The 19,588-nt window shown below is 44.2% G+C and overlaps 1 pseudogene; it reads right to left on the bottom strand.

The window, feature by feature from the left end:
- LOC132885551 (gastrula zinc finger protein XlCGF26.1-like) overlaps positions 1-19,588 on the bottom strand; it is a 62,846-nt pseudogene that overhangs the window by 6,413 nt on the left and 36,845 nt on the right.

Below are 19,588 nucleotides of genomic sequence, written 5' to 3'. Positions count from 1 at the left end.
GTGAGCTTCTGGTCTTTTCTGACCCACCATGCCTACTTCAAATCAAAAGGTGCAGGCTCTTTGCTGGTACCTCAAATCGTGAAGGCTATTGTTAACAGCCTTCATGGATTAACAGCAGGGGGCTTCTCTTACAAAGCCCCATAGTTATAGAAGAGCCTTCCAATTAGAGTTTGGAACTTAGTCTTAGGCCCTGTCCACACGGCAACGGATTCAGGTGCCTCCGATACAATCGCTTATCGTTTAGGCCTGGCGTCCACACGGCACCGGCGTTTTGGGTGCCCAAAACGCAATCTTTTTGAGAACGGGTTCCAGAGTGGAAAGATCTGGCAACGTTGCTGTTGCGAAGTCGTCTGGATGAGTAGAACGGATTTGTTTACGATGACGTCACAACCACATGACTGTGAGTGCTTCACGCCGGGTAGAAGTATAACAAACTCGATGCGAGTTGTCAACAAATCCTATAACTTGGTTCATGAAACGCGCTTACAAAATATTTTCACTGTGAATATTTATTGTGTAATGGTGCAAAGTGAGAGAGAGAGATAGAGAGAGAGACTCTGCCCTTAGGGCAGAGTCAATCCCGCCAGCAAAAATGGGGAAAAAAAAAGGAGCGATCTCACCTCTTCAGATGTTGGTTTTAGTCCTACAATACATTCCTCAAAAAGGGCGTAGAAGAGCAAATTAATCCATCAACGTGTATCATTCAATTTATTCCGGACCATTAAAGACGCCGCCTTCCGCGTAGAATCATACGTCATCCTCGCCGCCATATTGGATAGGTCAAAGCGGAGAATAAAGATTCATGTGCTGCGTTTAACTGTACCAACAGGTTTACCGTCCAAACGAGATCACATGGGATTACCTTTCACAGGTGAGAAACAACAAATTAATCCATCAACGTGTAGCATTCAATTTATTCCGGACCATTAAAGACGCCGCCTTCCGCGTAGAATCATACGTCATCCTCGCCGCCATACTGGATAGGTCAAAGCGGAGAATAAAGATTAGCTGCGTTTAACTGTACCAACAGGTTTGCTGTCCAAACGAGATCACATGGGATTACCTTTCACAGGTGAGACTGGAAAAATACTTTTCATTGTATTTGGTCATTATAATGTAATTTTACGAACAGATTTTCCTGACTTTGTGGCTAATATGAAGTCTCGCGCATAATAGTTTATGCGCATGCGTCCTTACTTCTTCTATTGTTCTGGTGTCTCCGAAGGGACCGTCTTACAGCGCCCCTAGAGGTGTGGCATGTGTATTGCATCGTTTTCAGCAAGCGTTGCGTTGCCATATGGACCTGATATTTTACTGATCGTTGCCCATTTGGACGCGATATATTTTTAAATAACATCTCGTTGCCGTTGTCGTGTGGATGTAGCCTTAGTCTTGGCTGAAAACATTTGTTTAGTCAAGCCTTTTATTAATAGTTTTTCTTTGGTAAAGAAGCAGATTTGGATGGTTCCCCAGTATGGGGTGAACATGCTATCGCAACAACTGCCCCAGTGTACAAGGATGTACACTGTCCTGACAATGAGCATACATAATGATCTGCACTTCTCTTGCTCTCTCTCTCTCTCTCTCTCTCTCTGTCAAGCTACACATGCTACTCTTGAGATACCAGTGTTCCTGATCCCTTCTGGTCTCCAGATCTGCCTGATCCACCCTGATGGCCCTACTTCTAGTTGGAATTCTCATCACTTTGTTGTTGCTGAGGATGGCCTCAAATGGACAGCCTAAAGATGTACTTAGAAGTCATGAAAACGTCTTTGGACTGCAACTGATATAAACAGTTTTGCCATGATGGCTCAGGACTACAGTTGCCAGGATAAAATTTTCAGTCCAAAAGCTAATCACCACCCAAACGAGGCTGGGTTCCCTTTGAAGGCCCAATCCCAATTCTAATTTCTACCCCTACCCCTCCCCCTTCCCCTTGAAACTGAGCTACAAGGGATAGGGCTTGAAATTCAACCCTTACGTATTGGGATAGCCCTTCAACGATCGCATACGTCATCGCGTACCTCCATCAGCGTTTACGTTAGCAAAACGCGACCAAATGCGTCATTGGCTGCGACCAGCCGCTACAGTCAGAGCCAGAGGCAGAACCAGAAATCTCTGCTGGCAGGGTGTGATTTGTTAACTAACACCACTGAATGGGATATCTTTGGCGCTTTGTGCACCACATCCGACAGAATGAGGTGTCAGAACACTCATGTAAACAATAAAAGCGAGAATAACAGAACAAAACGTACGCAGTTAAGCAAACGAAAACAATACTCACTCCCAAAGCTTTTTAGCAGCAGCTTGGATTTCAGAAATCGCTGCTCATTCTCAGCTCGAAAGCGAATCAAGCGGCGTGTTTCCTCTGGATAACAACTTAAAACACGTAAATAATGGAGAAAATACATTTATGACAATCTTTCGCCGCGGGAACCGCCATCTTTCTGAAATCCGCATGAAATCTCGCTGAAATCCGCATGGCATTGTGGGAAATCACTCAAACCCCTTCGTTCGGAGTCAGCTCCAGGAAAATCTCCGTTTGGAGGGGTACAGAAGCTCTACCCCTTCCCCTACCCCTCCGCGTTAACTGGGATTGGGATACCCCTACCCCTTCACGTGAACGCGCAAAATGGAGGGGAAGGGCCAAGGGGTTGGTCCAAGGGGTGAAATGGGATTCGGCCTAAATCTGGTTCCTCTCAAGGTTTCTCCTCATGTTGTCTGAGGGAGCTTTTCCTTGCCACCATAGCCACAGCCTTGCTCAGGAATAGATAAAAACTTATTAGGAATAAAATAAGCATGTTTAAAAATCTTTAATATTTTCTGTAAAACTGCTTTGCAACATCTGTTAAAAATTGTATATATTGCTATACAAATTAATTTACCTTGACTTGATTATGGTTAATCTCCAGTGTGAATGCTCAAATGTTGTTGGAGATTGCTTCTTTGTGTGAAACTCTTCCCACACTCTGAGTAAGGATACGGATTCACTCCTGTGTGAATTCGCCGATGTCGCTGGAGATTACTCTGGCAATTAAAACTCTTCCCACACTCTGAGCAGTAATATGGTTTATCTCCAGTGTGAATGCGCAGGTGTTGTTGGAGATCGCTTCTTTGTGTGAAACTTTTCCCACACTCTGAGCAAGGATATGGCTTCTCTCCGGTGTGAATTCGCCGATGTCGCTGGAGATTACTCGGGCAATTAAAAAGCTTCCCACACTCTGAGCAGTAATAAGGTTTATCTCCATTGTGAATGCGGAGATGTTGCTGGAGAGTATTCCTTTGTGTAAAACTCTTCCCACAGTCTGAGCAGTAATATGGTTTATCTCCAGAGTGAATGCGCAGGTGTTTCTGGTGATTACTGCTGTGTGTAAAAGTCTTCCCACACTCTGAGCAGTAATAAGGTTTATCTCCAGTGTGAATGCGGAGGTGTTCTTGGAGAGTATTTCTTTGTGTAAAACTCTTTCCACAGTCTGAGCAGTAATATGGTTTATCTCCAGTGTGAATGCGCAGGTGCTGTTGGAGATTGCTTCTTTTTGTAAAACTCTTCCCACATTCTGAGCACTGGTGAATTTCTTTTTTAACTTGGCTATGAGAAGCCTCCGTGCAGAAAGTACCAGATGACCTCCGGTGAATAGTGGCGCTCGCTGTGGCTTCCAGATTCTCAAGTTTAATCTCTTCTGACTTCATCCTAATTGTGTCTTGTGATGTTCTTGTGGTGGTTTAAGGTGTGTAGAAAAATCACTCAAACCTGGACAAGAAAAAGATCAGAAAAAAGATGGGTAATAGTTGAATATTTGTAACAATCCAATCATTTTTCTTATTCTGACAAAATGAAATTCAGAGCTACACAATAGTTTTCCGGTCTGAACACCAAGCAGTGTGTTCTGGGAGGAGATAAATGAATAATGTCATCAGGTCTTAGTGATTTGTTAAATGCAGTCCTACCATATTAACATATTCATCACCTTGGGGGGAGGAAGAAAAAAAAAAAGTCACATGGATTACATTTTCCTTTATTAGCTAGTCAAAAAAACCTGGAGTAACTGCTAAATTTGATGGAAAAACCCTAAAACAAGGGTAAACACAAGATGATTTCCAGGTGGACCTAACATAAAACAGTAAAACTACTGATTAAAAAACACTCAAGTTTGTATTCTAGCGACACGACAGCCATCCGTGGTCAGGGGCAAAACTTGCAGTACTGTCTGTACGGGAGAGATAGCATACTCTCACTCCTCTTCAATAATTGTGACACTAACCAAATCATGTGCATCTGTGAACTCATGTATAAGGAAAAGGGTAGATAGCCCTTTCCTCCAAGTGTATTAAAGCTGCCCTTTGACACCGCTAGCAGCAGCTTGAAAAGATGCAGTTGTTTAGGCTATCCATCCGTAGCATAGCTCGAGTATCCCTTCCAAGATCAAGGCACTGGGTCCATGACCTTGGAGCCTTTCGCTGAGAATTTGCTTAGAGTGGTGATCAGTTCGCAACTCTGATCCACACTGCTTGGCCTGGGAGGATCTTGTTCCATGGCAACACAGAGTGGAGATGATGGGACCCTCCGCAGGTTGCATCTTGCAACCATTCACACACACATTCACACCTATGGACAAGTTAGAGTAGTCAGTTCACCTTCCACATGTCTTTGGACTGTGGGGGAAACCGGAGCACCCAGAGGAAACCCACAAAGACACGGTGAGAACATGCAAACTCCACTCCGTTGGCCACTGGGCTCAAACCCAGAACCTGCTGGCTGTGAGGCGACAGTGAGAACTACTACACCACCATGCCGCCCTGGCTAGGCTGTACATGTCAAGGAAAAAGGGTCAGTGCCTCAATTTGCTTTCTTCCACACTTGCCATTTTTTAAAGCTCGTAGACAATGGTTTTCAATTTATGCACATTTGAAACTTTATATGTTAAAAAAAACCTCTGTTATTTTCTTCTGGTCCCAAGAAGTATTGTTAATAAGTAATAATTAAAATAAGTTAGTGCGGATTGCGGTGAATTTCTGTTCGGCGATTTTCATGACCACTCAGCGCGTTACGTCATTCAAGACAAACAAACCGCTTGAGTTAAGTCCACTTCTGTTTACTTGCATTGCCGTTCAGCTTGAGTGCAGACGTGCGTTTGGGAATTTCAAAGAAAAACCCCCATGCCTTATTGTTGTGCAGTGAACTGTAACAACGGGACCCGTTCAGGAAGAAGTTTTTACCTTTTACTGAGAGAGGAGAAGAGACAGAGTGCATTGGCTTTTTCCGGAAGAGGAGAAGAGGCGGAGAGAGTGGATTGCGCACGTGAAGCCAGAGGGTTGGCTTTTTCTGAAAGAGGAGAAGAGGCAGAGAGAGTGAATTGTGCACATGAAACACAATCAAGCAGTCAAAGAAGAAACGGACCAGCAACAGTCAAGCAAAAAGGAGAAGATTGGAGGTAAAAATTTATACTTTTGCTTGCAATTGACAAGTCAAGAATCCTGAGGGATCCTGTACAATCATTGTGAAAATGAGACAAAGGGATATTTCCTCACTTAGAGTCGGCTATAAATAGTCTAATGCTGCGGATGGCAGGCTAATGTGGCCTACCGGCGCACTGTCCAGTAATCGTTCCCTATATCCACTAGGGACGGCAGTTTAATTATTTTTCAAAAGGTCTCTTATTTAGTATTACGACGAAAGTAGGAATTTAACCTAACTACCAGGATAAATCGTTTGGGTGCGAGTCTTGTTGAGGTCTGGGATCACCGTGATCGGAGTCGGCCGAGTCGCTGTCCGATTCCGAGGCCGCACGGTCAAACCAGTGAGCCACATTCACCAATTGCTTCGCAACGACCATAGGTTCATACATATATGGTTTCACCTCTCGATATTCAATTTGGAGAGTTCCTACTTCAAAATCGCCATCACTTTCAGACATTTTACACAACCTCTCACAACCAATGTCCGTACATGTGTGCTCGGTTTGCAAGTAAACACAGAACTGCTCCCAGTCTGTTTGGCTTGAATGACGTCACGATGACGGACCCCTGGCGGTGAAAGTGCGCGTAAGCGAGATGTAAACAAACCTACGGAAATTGGGCAAAACAGTATATTTTAACCGGTTTATTCAATTTTAGGGTGCAAATTAGACACTAGGAAGATTGAATTCGCTTTTTGGGTCGTTCTTCTAGACAATAAAATTGATATTCTACGTTTCACCTCCGACCATTGCCTATGACCTTTAAAGTGCATAATTTTGTTCACACTGACAATTGACGGAGTATGAGAGGACTTCCAGAAAACTGGCAGACATCTTAGCCAGAGAGGATCGTTCATTTTTGTCAACCTGGAACGACCATCACTGAACAGAGGAGGGTGTCTATGACATCTATCAGCCACCTACAATGCAGCCATCAGCATTCTGATTCTGATTCTATGATGATCCATGAGAGGATAAATACTTGATACTCCCCTATTAGACAGACAGAACTGAGGATGCCTTTCGGATGAGAGGCGAAACGTCTTCAAGACTTTTCAAGCAAGTCCAGTTGCTCTCTTCTACCAACCACAGATTTTGTGACTCATCACACGAGATCGAAGGCGACCAAGAGCCTGACTGGCTTTGCTGATCCTGGCAGAGATTTCCTTGTCGAGGGAGCAGTCACTGGATATGATGCTCCCGAGTTATTTGAAGTTCTCAACGTTTTTCAGTGCAGTACCTCCAATAGAGATGGTGGGGGGAGGGTGCACAGCAGGGCCTGAGGACTTCTGTTTTTCCTAGGCTGATTGTCAGGCCGAAGAGTTGGGAGGCTTCCACAAACTTGCTGACGATGAACTGTAGGTCCGCTTCTGTGTGTGCCATCAGTGCACAGTCATCGGCAAACAATGCATCTGTCACAAGTCTCACCATTGTTCGGGTCTTAGCATTCAGCCGGCGCAGGTCAAACAGAGAGCCGTCTAACCTGTATTTAATGTAGATGCCTCTGTCGAGATCTCTGTATGGTTCAGCACGCATGTGAAGAGCAGGTTAAACAGGACCGGGGCGAGGACACAGCCCTGTTTGACACCATTTGAAATCTCAAAGGGAGCAGAAATGTCACCCCCAGCAAGTACAGTGCCAACCATGTCGTCGTGGAAGAGGCGGATGATGGTAGTGAATTTCCTCAGGCAGCCAAGCTTGGCAAGGATGACCCACAGCGCTTCTCTGTTCACCGTATCAAAGGCCTTCGTAAGGTCTATGAAGACTGCGTAAAGATCCATCCGCTGCTCGATGCACTTTTCCTGGACCTGTCTCACCGAGAAGATCATGTTGATGGTGCTGCGGCCTCGTCTGAAGCCACACTGGGACTCTGGCAGTGACGGTTCTGAGGCGGCGCTGACAAGGCGGTTCAGGATGACCCTGGCGAGTATCTTCCCAGCGATAGAGAGGAGGGAGATGCCGCGATAATTGCCACAGTCAGATTTGCTGCCCTTGTTCTTGAATAGAGAGACAACAATGGCATCTCGAAAGTCCTGTGGCATGGATTCTTCTTCCCAAATGCTGCAAAGTATCTCGTGCAGTGTGTCCAGGGCCAATGGACCGGCTGCCTTGTATATCTCGACTGGGATGCCGTCCATGCCTGGCGCCTTACCCGAGTTCGTCTGCTTCACTGCGGGGGTGACTTCTACAAAGGTGGGTGGCAGGTCAAGTTCCTCAAGCGCTGGCTTCTCTGGGATTACGTTCAAAGCTGTAGGGTCAACTGTGGACGGTCTGTTGAGGAGGGTGGAGAAATGTTCCCTCCAGCATTGTGTGAGGCTGTCCTTATCTTTCAGCAAGGTCTGACCATCTGCCGACAGTAGTGGGGTTGTGCTGGGTCTCTGTGGTCCATACACGGCCTTGAGCTCGCTGTAAAACTCCTTGGAGTAATTCAGGTTGGTGTAGAGTTGAACCTTTTCAGCTTTTCTGTCCCACCAGCTGTCTTGCATTGCACGCAGTTCTCTCTGGGCTTTGCTTTGGAGGTGCTTGAAGCTTTCTTTCTTGGAGATGGGTCATTCTGCCAGATGATGGCATCTCGATGGCATCATTACCGCTGCCATTGTGCTTCTCCTCTAAGAGTTTGTTGATTTCAGCATTGTTCTCATCAAACCAGTCCTGATGGACACGCCTCTGCAGGCCTAGAGTGGCTTTGGCTGACTGTCACCGTGTGCTTGAACTGGTTCCATTGTTCTGTTGGGTCACCAGTCAACGGTCCTTGAGCAATCAGAGTCTCGTCTAGGTGGGATTGAAATTTCTCTCTTGTGGAAGGGTTCAGTAGCTTTATGAGGTTGAATTTTGGGTGAGCAGTTTTGGACTATTACAAGGCAAAACCCCTGCTGGCGTCAGAAACCGCCCTGCAGGATGTCTTGGATGATGCAGAGTGGGACATGTTCCGGTGCAGCCCTGATGACACCGACATGTTTACGGAAGTGGTTGTGGGATTTATCGGGAAACTAGTGGACAATACAATTCGCAAAACTATGATTGGGACATTTTTACAATCAGAAGACGTGGGTGAATAAAACCATCCACGATGCTCTGAGATTGCACACCGCTGCCAATAAGGCAGGGCTTGCTAATGAAACATGGACCAATATACACCTGCGTCTTACAGCATGCGTAGAGTGGTAAAGGAGGTGAAGCAGAATTATGGGAGTAAACTAGCGTTACAGCTAAAACAGAGTGACACTAGAAGCCTCTGGAAGGGACTCTGGACAATAACGGACTACAAAAAACACCTTCCACAATGATGAATGCGGACGCATCACTGCCAGACAAGCTGAACGTTTTATGCCCACGCCAAGGCTGCAGCTAATGGTATTGTAAATAGCAGTGTGAATAGCAACATACACATGGAGAATGCTAGTGAGGGAGTCACTTTCTTCATCACAGAACATGCCATGAGGAATGCCTTCATGAAAGTGAACACCAGGAAGACAATCAGGACCCGATGGCATCTCGGGTAGGGTCTTGAGAGCCTGTGGAGACCAGCCAGCACTGGCGTTCACAGAGATCTTCAACCTCTCCCTGGCTCAGGCAGTGATTCCCAGGTGCTTCAAGCAGTCAATTATTGTTCCTCTCCTGATGAAACAACAGCCAGCTTGTCCTATTGGTTACTGTCCAGTAACACTGGCCTCAGTTGTGATGAAGTGCTTTGAAAGACTGGTCAGAGACTTTATCATCTCTTTACTTTCAGCCAACTTGGACCTACAACAGTTTGTCTACCAGGCTAATAAAATAGAATAGAGGTTACTGACACTTGTACAAGTACACTGCAGTACAGGTACATTGGAATTCTTGAGCATTTTCCACAAGTCAGCTTCAGACATTAAAGGGGGGGGGAGACACGAGACAATTTACAAAATATACAAAACAATAAAAAGAAAGAAGCTGTTATACAAGCGGGCCCTATGAGTGCTGACGCTTACAGGCATGTGGTGTCTCAGGTTGTAGCCCGTGTTCACTCGCTTGAACAGAGCCTAAGCCGGGTGGTGTTTATCTTTAAGGATGCTCTGTGCTTTCCTTCTGCAGCACTGGGTGTATATAGCATCAATAGAGGGGAGGTCAGAGCCAATGATTTTCTCTGCCATTTTAATTACCTGCTGCAGTGATTTCCTCTCAGCCAGGGTGACACTGCCATACCACACTGTGATACTGCTGGTGAGAATGCTCTCAACAAGTTCTCTGTACACTTGGATGAGGGGCTGGTGTCCAAGTCCAGCTTTCTTCAGCAGTCTGATAAAGTACAGCCTCCGCCGGGCTCTTTTCACTAAAGTTGCAGTATTTTTAGCCCAGCTGAGGCCTTCTGAAATGTTGAAGGCCTAGGAACTTATAGCTGTCAGTCCACTTCACCTCAATCCCCCTGATAGTGAGAGTCTCCTCCTAAAGTTTATTATGAGTTCTTTCATTTTGTCTATGTTAAGGACAAGATCGTTGTCCTCTCCATAGACAGTGATCTTGTGAACCAAGTCCCTGTATGACAAGACATCCCCTGCTCAGATGAGGCCAAAGATGGTTGTGTTGTCTGCATACTTGATGACAGTATTGTCCTGGGTGGATGCACAGGTTATGCATGTACAGTGCGAAAAGTTTGGGGCTGAGGCAGCAGCAGCCCTGCGGCATCCCTGTGCTAACTATGAGCTCAGCAGAGACCTCCTTTCCCATCCTCAACACCTGTGGCCAGTCGATGAGGAAGTCCAGGATCCAATTACAGGTGGGTGTTGGTACTCCCAGGTTTGCCAGCTTAGCAGTCAGCTTCATCAGCCTGATTGTGTTAAAGGCAGAGCTGTAATCCAGGAACAATAACCGCACGCATGTGTTCTGAGTGTCCAGGTGTTGCAGGATGTAGTGAAGTGCCACTGCATCATCCACTGATCTGTTCATGCGGTAGACAAACTGAAGAGGGTCCACTGTGTCTGGAACCACAGAGTTTGTGTATTGCAGAACCAGCTTCTCCAGACACTTCACGGCAACTGATGCGAGTGCTACAGGTCTAAAAATCATTCATTGTGGTTGCGTTTGCTTTTTTGGGGACGGACACTATGACCGAGGACTTAAAGATGCGTGAAACTGTTTACTGCAAGAGTGAGGTGTTAAAGATGTCTGTATACACCTCCGCCAGCTGTTCTGTGCAGGCCTTTAGGACTCTCGGTGCCACACGGTCAGGTCCCTTTCCCTTGCGAGGGTTCACCTTCCTCAGAGCCCTGAGGACCTGTGTCTCTCTCACCTGGAGTGCAGTCTCCACTGGGTCGTGAAGAGGTCTTTCAGGGAGTGTCTCTGTTGTGTTGGACAAATCTGGTATATAAGCTGTTGAGATTGTCCGGTAGAGGGATGTCCTGGTTTACAGCTCTGTTTGCATCCTTCCTGTAGTTGGTAATTGACTGGATCCCCTGCCACATTCCTAATGTTGTTTTCCCTGTAACGGCTCTCAAGTCTTTGGGTATGTGTCCTTTTGGCAGCCTTGATGGATTTTTGGAGCTCATATCGAGCATGCTTGTACTCTCTGATGTCTCCTGACTTAAAAGTCATGCACTGGTTCCTGATTTTGATGCGCACATCCCTGTTGAACCAGGGCTTCTGATTGGAAAACACACAAATACTCTGGGAGGGGATGCAGATGGAAGTGCACCAGTCAATGTAGCTAATGACAATATCTGTGTATTCATGTATATTATCTGTGGCCTCTTTAAAAATTTCATGTCTGTGGCCTCCAAACAGCCCTGCAGTTCCCCCAGTGCATTTTCAGTCCACATCTTCACAGTCCTGACTGTGACTGGGTCTACTTTAAGCCTCCTGGTATAGGTGGGTTGAAGCAGAATGGCAAGGTGGTCACAGTCACCTTGCCATTCTACTGATGACACCATCATATACAGTATCTCCTGCACACAACTCTCAGTCACCTTGACTCCAGGAGGGGGGATTATGTTAAGATGCTGTTTGTGAACTATAGTCCTGCATTCAACACTATAATCCCCTCAAAACTGTTCACAAAGTTGAAGGATCTGGGACTCCGCCCATTACTGTGTGTCAGTGGATCCTCAACTTCCTTTCAGTTCACAGGCAGTAAGGGTGGGGAAACACCCCACCCCCATCACCTTCAGCACTGGAGCCCCCTGTTGTACTCTCTGTACATGTACGACTGTGTAGCCTCATGATACGCCACCATTCTGAAGTTTGCTGACGACACTGTTGTGGTAGGCCTGATCTCCAATAACAATGAGAAGACCTACCTGGAGGCGGTCAGAAACCTGGAGATCTGGTGCCAGGACAACAGCCTCTTCTTAAATGTCAGCAAGACAAAGAAGCTGATTGTGGACTTCTGCACAAAGTAGGGGAGGAACTACAAACCCCTCAACATCAACGGGACCCCAGTGGAGATAGTGGATAGCTTTCAGTACCTGCGTGTTCACATCACACAAGACCTGTCGTGGTCTTGCCACATCAACATCCTGGTTAAGAAGGCCCACCAGCGTCTGTTCCATCCAAGACATCTCAGAGACTTCCATCTTCCACCGAGGGTGCTGGGTAACTTTTACTCCTGCACCATTGAGAACATCCTGACGGCAAATATCTCCACCTTTGGGAACAGCACCAAGCAGGACAGGCAGGCTCTCCAGAGAGTGGTGCGATCAGCCAAGTGCATCATCCACACTGAGCTCCCTGACCTGCAATCTATCTACATCAAGTGGTGCTAAATCAAAGCCAGGAAGATAACGAAGGACCTCAGCCATTCCAACCATGGGCTCTCCTCTCTATTGAGGTCAGGGAAACGTTTTCACTCCCTTAAGGCCAACACAGACAGAATGAGGCGGCGCTTCTTCCCTCAGGCCATTCAGACTCTTAATCAGGACAATAATGAACAACAACTAGGTCTGGTCACCACTTCACCCTCATTCCCTTCATCTATTACACCTCTTCATGAAATGTCACCTAACCAAAGTGCAATATATACAGTACATTTCTATTGCAATTGTACCTCTTCATGCAACTTCACCTCATTTACACTGCAGTATATTCACTACAGTGCAATATACAGGGTTAGTTAAAATTATGTTAACACTTAATTCACAAAACATACATCATATGTGCAAGATGATTTCCAGGACGGTCTCAACCTGTTCGCCATCGTGTTCAACACACAAAAACCAGCAAGCAACAGTACCATTTAATCGGTCACCCATGGCGTACATCTATCTGCAGGAGGAAGAAAAAATCCATTAGTGTTGACATAATTTTGACTAACCCTGCATATTTCAATTTTTCTCTTTAGTACACTATATACAACCCCGATTCCAAAAAAGTTGGGACAAAGTACAAATTGTAAATAAAAACGGAATGCAATGATGTGGAAGTTTCAAAATTCCATATTTTATTCAGAATAGAACATAGATGACATATCAAATGTTTAAACTGAGAAAATGTATCCTTTAAAGAGAAAAATTAGGTGATTTTAAATTTCATGACAACAACACATCTCAAAAAAGTTGGGACAAGGCCATGTTTCCCACTGTGAGACATCCCCTTTTCTCTTTACAACAGTCTGTAAACGTCTGGGGACTGAGGAGACAAGTTGCTCAAGTTTAGGGATAGGAATGTTAACCCATTCTTATCTAATGTAGGATTCTAGTTGCTCAACTGTCTTAGGTCTTTTTTGTCGTATCTTCCGTTTTATGATCCGCCAAATGTTTTCTATGGGTGAAAGATCTGGACTGCAGGCTGGCCAGTTCAGTACCCGGACCCTTCTTCTACACAGCCATGATGCTGTAATTGATGCAGTATGTGGTTTGGCATTGTCATGTTGGAAAATGCAAGGTCTTCCCTGAAAGAGACGTCGTCTGGATGGGAGCATATGTTGCTCTAGAACCTGGATATACCTTTCAGCATTGATGGTGTCTTTCCAGATGTGTAAGCTGCCCATGCCACACGCACTAATGCAACCCCATACCATCAGAGATGCAGGCTTCTGAACTGAGCGCCGATAACAACTCGGGTCGTCCTTCTCCTCTTTAGTCCGAATGACACGGCGTCCCTGATTTCCATAAAGAACTTCAAATTTTGATTCGTCTGACCACAGAACAGTTTTCCACTTTGCCACAGTCCATTTTAAATGAGCCTTGGCCCAGAGAAGATGTCTGCGCTTCTGGATCATGTTTATATACGGCTTCTTCTTTGAACTATAGAGTTTTAGCTGGCAACGGCGGATGGCACGGTGAATGGTGTTCACAGATAATGTTCTCTGGAAATATTCCTGAGCCCATTTTGTGATTTCCAATACAGAAGCATGCCTGTATGTGATGCAGTGCCGTCTAAGGGCCCGAAGATCACGGGCACCCAGTATGGTTTTCCGGCCTTGACCCTTACGCACAGAGATTCTTCCAGATTCTCTGAATCTTTTGATGATATTATGCACTGTAGATGATGATATGTTCAAACTCTTTGCAATTTTACACTGTCGAACTCCTTTCTGATATTGCTCCGCTATTTGTCGGCGCAGAATTAGGGGGATTGGTGATCCTCTTCCCATCTTTACTTCTGAGAGCCGCTGCCACTCCAAGATGCTCTTTTTATACCCAGTCATGTTAATGACCTATTGCCAATTGACCTAATGAGTTGCAATTTGGTCCTCCAGCTGTTCCTTTTTTGTACCTTTAACTTTTCCAGCCTCTTATTGCCCCTGTCCCAACTTTTTTGAGATGTGTTGCTGTCATGAAATTTCAAATGAGCCAATATTTGGCATGAAATTTCAAAATGTCTCACTTTCGACATTTGATATGTTGTCTATGTTCTATTGTGAATACAATATCAGTTTTTGAGATTTGTAAATTATTGCATTCCGTTTTTATTTACAATTTGTACTTTGTCCCAACATTTTTGGAATCGGGGTTGTACTTACATGCATTCTATGTATTGTATATTATGCAGTGTATACTGTGTATATTGCAGAGCTTTATATGTTCTCTATATTTATTATATTCTGCAAATAATTCCATCACATTTTTTATTTATTATATTCTATTTGACGCTTTCTTTTTTACTACCTCCCCCTCCAAAAAAAAAAAAACCTTCACGACTTATAGAGCATTGCAATAAACATTTCACTGCATGTCGTACTAGGTATCAGAATCAGAAACACTGTTATTGCCAGGTATGTGGACACACAAGGAATTTGACTCCGGTTTCACTTGGCTCTCATAGTACAAAAACAGATAAAAAGCATATACACAAAACAAACAAACAAAAAACAAACAAGGTGCAATAGGTGCATAGGGCAAACTAATCCAGGTAAGTCAAGTATGAAATGGATAAATAAAGTATACAGTGTGCACAGAATGACGGTATGAGTGTGCAGATATTTTACAAATGATCTTACTGATATATGAATCTGGATTTTAGCTGTTCATCACAGAAAGGATTTCCCTTTTGGTGCAATATGGTGCATAGTGCAAAGATGAAATAGTAAATATAAATAAGTATAAATATAAGTAACAGTGAGCACAGAATGTGATGGGTCCGCAGAGATGTTACCTGCCCGTTTCCTGACTCTGGACAGGTATGATTGTGTATGTGACAAATAAGTTTGAAGTACAGTACTAGTCAAAGTTCAACACACCTATTTCAATGTTTCTCTTATTTTTATAAATTGAAAGACACTTCATGTCTTAAAGTAATGATGGATGTCGTTTCTCTTTACTTAGTTGTTCGGTTCTTGACATAGTATAGATTACTACTGTTGTGGAATAGGGCTATTTACTGTATTTTTATTATTTACTATTTGATCTCAAACATATTAAGAAGGCAAGAAATTCCACGAATTACCTTTTGATGAGGCAGACCTGTTAACTGAAAAGCATTCCAGGTGACTCCCTCATGAAGCTGGTTAAGATAATGTCAATAGTGTGCAAAATGTCAAATGCTGGATATTTTGAAGAATCTAAAATATCAAAACTTAACACTTTTTTGTTTACCACACAACTCCATATATGTTCCATGTTATTTCATAGTTTTGATGTCTTCAGTATTGTTCTATAATGTAGAAAATAGTCAAAGTACAGAAAAAACAATGAATGAGTAGGGGTGTATAAACTTTTGACTGGTATTGCAGATAGTGAACTATATGAAAATATCTGGGTTGAGACACAGGGCAGGTGTCAGCCTTCACCCCCCCGGTTGGTAGCTGCTGTATAATTGAGGAGAGGCTTACTCATCGATGGGCTAGAATGAGGACTTGGGTAATGTATAAATCATCACAGAGGTATAGGAGAAAAGGAAAGGAAAAGAATCTATACTCAACTTTGAAGGACCTCGAACCTGTACCTCTGACGAGTCACAAACTGCTAAGTGGATATTCTATATGGTGTACATGTGGTCTGAGGTGAGAAGAAAATGCAAGATGACTGTATGACTAATATTTATTAAAAAAAAAAAATGAGACAGGAGGGCTCTACATTTGTTCCCACATAAAACAACGGGCATCACCGTGAATCCAAGAAACCGAAGCAGTGAGAAGTGATTAGAGCCATCAAGACAAATATTTGGTTGGCTTCATATATATACATTTTTTTCATCTGTGTCTGCTTGCTCTACTTAAGTTCTCTCTGCAGTGACATCGTCTGTTGCTTATCTTCTTCCTCGTTCTTGTGCAAGTCTTCATCTGTGCCAGGGTGGTATGGTAGCGTAATGGTTAGCACTGTCATTTCACAGCAAGAACATTCTGGGTTCGAGCCCAGCAATAGCCGGGGGCCTTTCTGTGTGGAGTTTGCATGTGCTCCCCGTGTCTGTGTAGGTTTCCCCCACAGTTCAAAGACATGCAATTAGGTTAACATTAGGCTTGGCACGGTTATGGGAAAAAAACCGAACCGTACGATACGCCTGTTGCGGTGCAATACGTGTATAAACCGCGATACCCCTATTTAAGACGTTCGCCAAAAAAAAAAAGCCAAATGCCCGTATGAAACCACGTGGTTCTCTTTTGCACGAACAGGGGTGATAGCATTCCGGCGCCGCGCCGGATTTCCGGCGTATCGCGGTGCCCGGAAAAAAAAAATCTAGTTCGCCCATTATTCTGTGTCATTCTGAGATGCGCAGATAGACAGTAAAGGGAATTCGGAATTCCCTTTACTGTCTATCTGCGCATCTCAGAATGACACAGGATAATGGGCGAACTAGATTTGTTTTTTTTTTTCCGGCGAGGGGAGGGGAGGTTTGTTTTAAACAGTGCAGTGATTGGTTTTATTGCAATATTTTATATTGGCTGTGTGTGTATTTTGTTATAAATCGTTCTAAGAATAGAGTGGCACTTTAAGATTAGATAAGAAATCCAGCCATACGTTTCAAAACACTGCACTTTAATTTCAAGTGAAAAAATCCATCCTCACTCTCAGGGATTAGAAGAGTTTTTGATTCGGTTTTTGTATATAGGTGGTTAGTTGGTCGCCACATAAAAGTTTAAGTTTTAACACACACATCTGTTCAAAAGTAAGCTTTAAGAACTCATTTTTATTTCTTCCAATTATGAAAACTCTGTATGTGACAAAAGACACCTGGTTCCTCTAGATGCCACAACATGGCAGCAAACACTCCTGACACTTTGTATAAATACTGTAGTAAATAAAAAAGCTGTTGAAATCATCCATGTCTTCCCTCTTGCTGTTTCAAAATACTACCTGGCTTTTCATCAGAGATTGTTCATAAAATGTGCTTATGTCAACTCAAACTCAGTTTGTGCATGATTATTTCATTGTAACTATAATTTTAACCTCTCTTAAATGCTGTATCCTAAACTATGTTTACTTAAGGTAAATAGTAGGCTATATGCCCAAATACAGAGTACTTAAGATTTAAAAAAAACCCCCGCAATACGTACCGAACCGCAGACCTCAAACCGCAATACGTACCGAACCGCGACTTTTGTGAACCGTGCCACCCCTAGTTAACATGGGTCCCAAGTTCAGCAAGGCACCCAACCCTCAATTGTTCCCTGGGTACTGTAGCATAGCTGCCCACTGCTCTGGGTATGTGCATGTTCACTGCTTCTGATGGGTTAAATGTAGATGTTAAATTTCACTGCATGCTTAAGTCTGTGCTTCTTGAACTTCATTGGTCTCACAATCATTTTTTCTCTTTCACCTGGGCTTCATTCATCTCTTATGAAATTTCAAGATACAAGATGCCTTTATTGTCACTGTACAAGTAGAGTGAGATGTTATTTGGAACAAGCCAGCAGCTGCTCAGTAAAATTTACTAAAGTATTTATAAAAATTACTTCAATAAAAAAGTAACAAATACACAGTAAAATTGAGGTAGAACAGAATTATTGAAATAAAACAGAATTAAGGTAATACGTACAAATGGAGTAGGATTGTGTGTATAATAAAGTGCATGAGTAATGCACATGGAAAAATATTGCATGAGTATGTTATTGCACTAGTGGTGATATAGTAATATGCATGAATATACAGAACCAGTCAAATGCTGTACTGCACAGGAGTATAGACCCTTTTCAGTCACGTGACCTTCGTAAACGCGACCACCATTTTGGACATGTAGCGGACTTCAGCTTGAATTGGTTTGAATGCGAGGAAGGCGACAAACAGAGAACATACAAGAAAAAGGAGCGAGATGCAGAAAACACCTTCGCTATCCAGCGACGTAGGGCATTTACAGGGCGAGCAGAGGGAGAAATAACAGTAACGACACATTAGCAACACCGTACAGAAATAACGGTTTATGGCACAGACCCTTTCGGTTCTCGCTCATCTAGCTGCTACAATGACTGCTTAGACTGCAACAATAATACCTAACACACATTTAAGTATCCGTCGTAAAGACGTGAAACTCGTCGAGTGACGAGTGTGTTCATTGATAAGCTAACGCAATCTAAAAGTAGACATACCATCACACTGCCCTGGCGCTGTGTACAGTTTACCTTCTATGGTTTGTGCACTCACTATTTGCCATTACTTTCTCCAACCGTTGTTAGAGATTACAGGGAACGGCCTGGATTTAAGAGACAAATACATGCTCCTCTTGTTTTGAACACTTAGCCCATGTTTACATTAGACCGTATCAGCGGATCATCAGATTAACGTTTTTAAAAGCGATTAGCGTGCACACAGCAACACCAATACACGATTCGTCTGCACACAGCAACACCAATACACGGATACGCTCGGCTCCGCAGGCATCCTGCGCTCCAAATCACTCCGCCCTGAACAGCGAGTACCCTCTGGAGGGTGCGCACTCCGGCCCTGCGCAGCTCACACAGCGCGCGAGTGAAGTGCACGAGCCACGATTCAGGACTGAGCCGCTGTGTGTGTGATCCCAGCGCAGATCACTTACCACTCGCAAGTGGAAGGATGGCAAGCCTAAAGACAATCTTTTTTTTTTTTGTTACATAGTCAAGAGAGGTGTCGGATCACCGGATCCAGTGTAAATAGCTGCCGGAGCCAACGCCCGAGGTTCCGGAGCGCGCTCCGGCTTGCTCCCCCTCAAATTAAGCGCTGTTTGTAGGACACTGCCTCTGATCTGTCCTACAGTCTACCAACAGCAAAGGAACACAACGCTAGCTAATGTCGTTAGCTAATAGCTACTACAGAAGAACAAAGAGGTTACAATGGGTTATTTTAGCCTATTTGGTTACACACTCGCCGCCACAGAATGTTAACAGCAATGTAATGCCTTTTCTGGCTAATTTTATTTGTCTTACCTCCAACAAAGTGGTCACTACACAAGGGTTCAGTAGTGTGATAGCTATGGGGTTAAAACTATTCCTCAGCTGGGTTGTGGGGGCATACAGAGTTCTGTAGCACTTCCCAGATGGCAGACGGGTAAAGAGTCCACGTCCAGGATGGGTTGTGTCCTTGATAAATGTTTTTGGCTCCGTGTGATGGAAGTGGACTGCCTGCGAGCTGCTGAGTTGTTTTTATGATGCGCTGCAGGGTCTTCTTATCCTCCAAGGTGCAGCCTGAGTACCATACAGTGATGCAGTACGTGATCACTGACTCCATGGTGCACCTGTAGAAGTTCATCAGCAGCTGTTGAGGCAGTTGTGCTTTCCTCAGTGTCCTCAGGAAATGGAGCCTCTGAAGACCTTTTTT

Source organism: Neoarius graeffei, chromosome 4 (assembly GCF_027579695.1).
Source record: "Neoarius graeffei isolate fNeoGra1 chromosome 4, fNeoGra1.pri, whole genome shotgun sequence".
In the NCBI taxonomy this organism is placed as follows: Eukaryota; Metazoa; Chordata; class Actinopteri; order Siluriformes; family Ariidae; genus Neoarius; species Neoarius graeffei.
The sequence above is the reverse complement of the archived record's forward strand: the minus strand, read 5'-3'. Positions and strand labels throughout refer to the sequence as shown.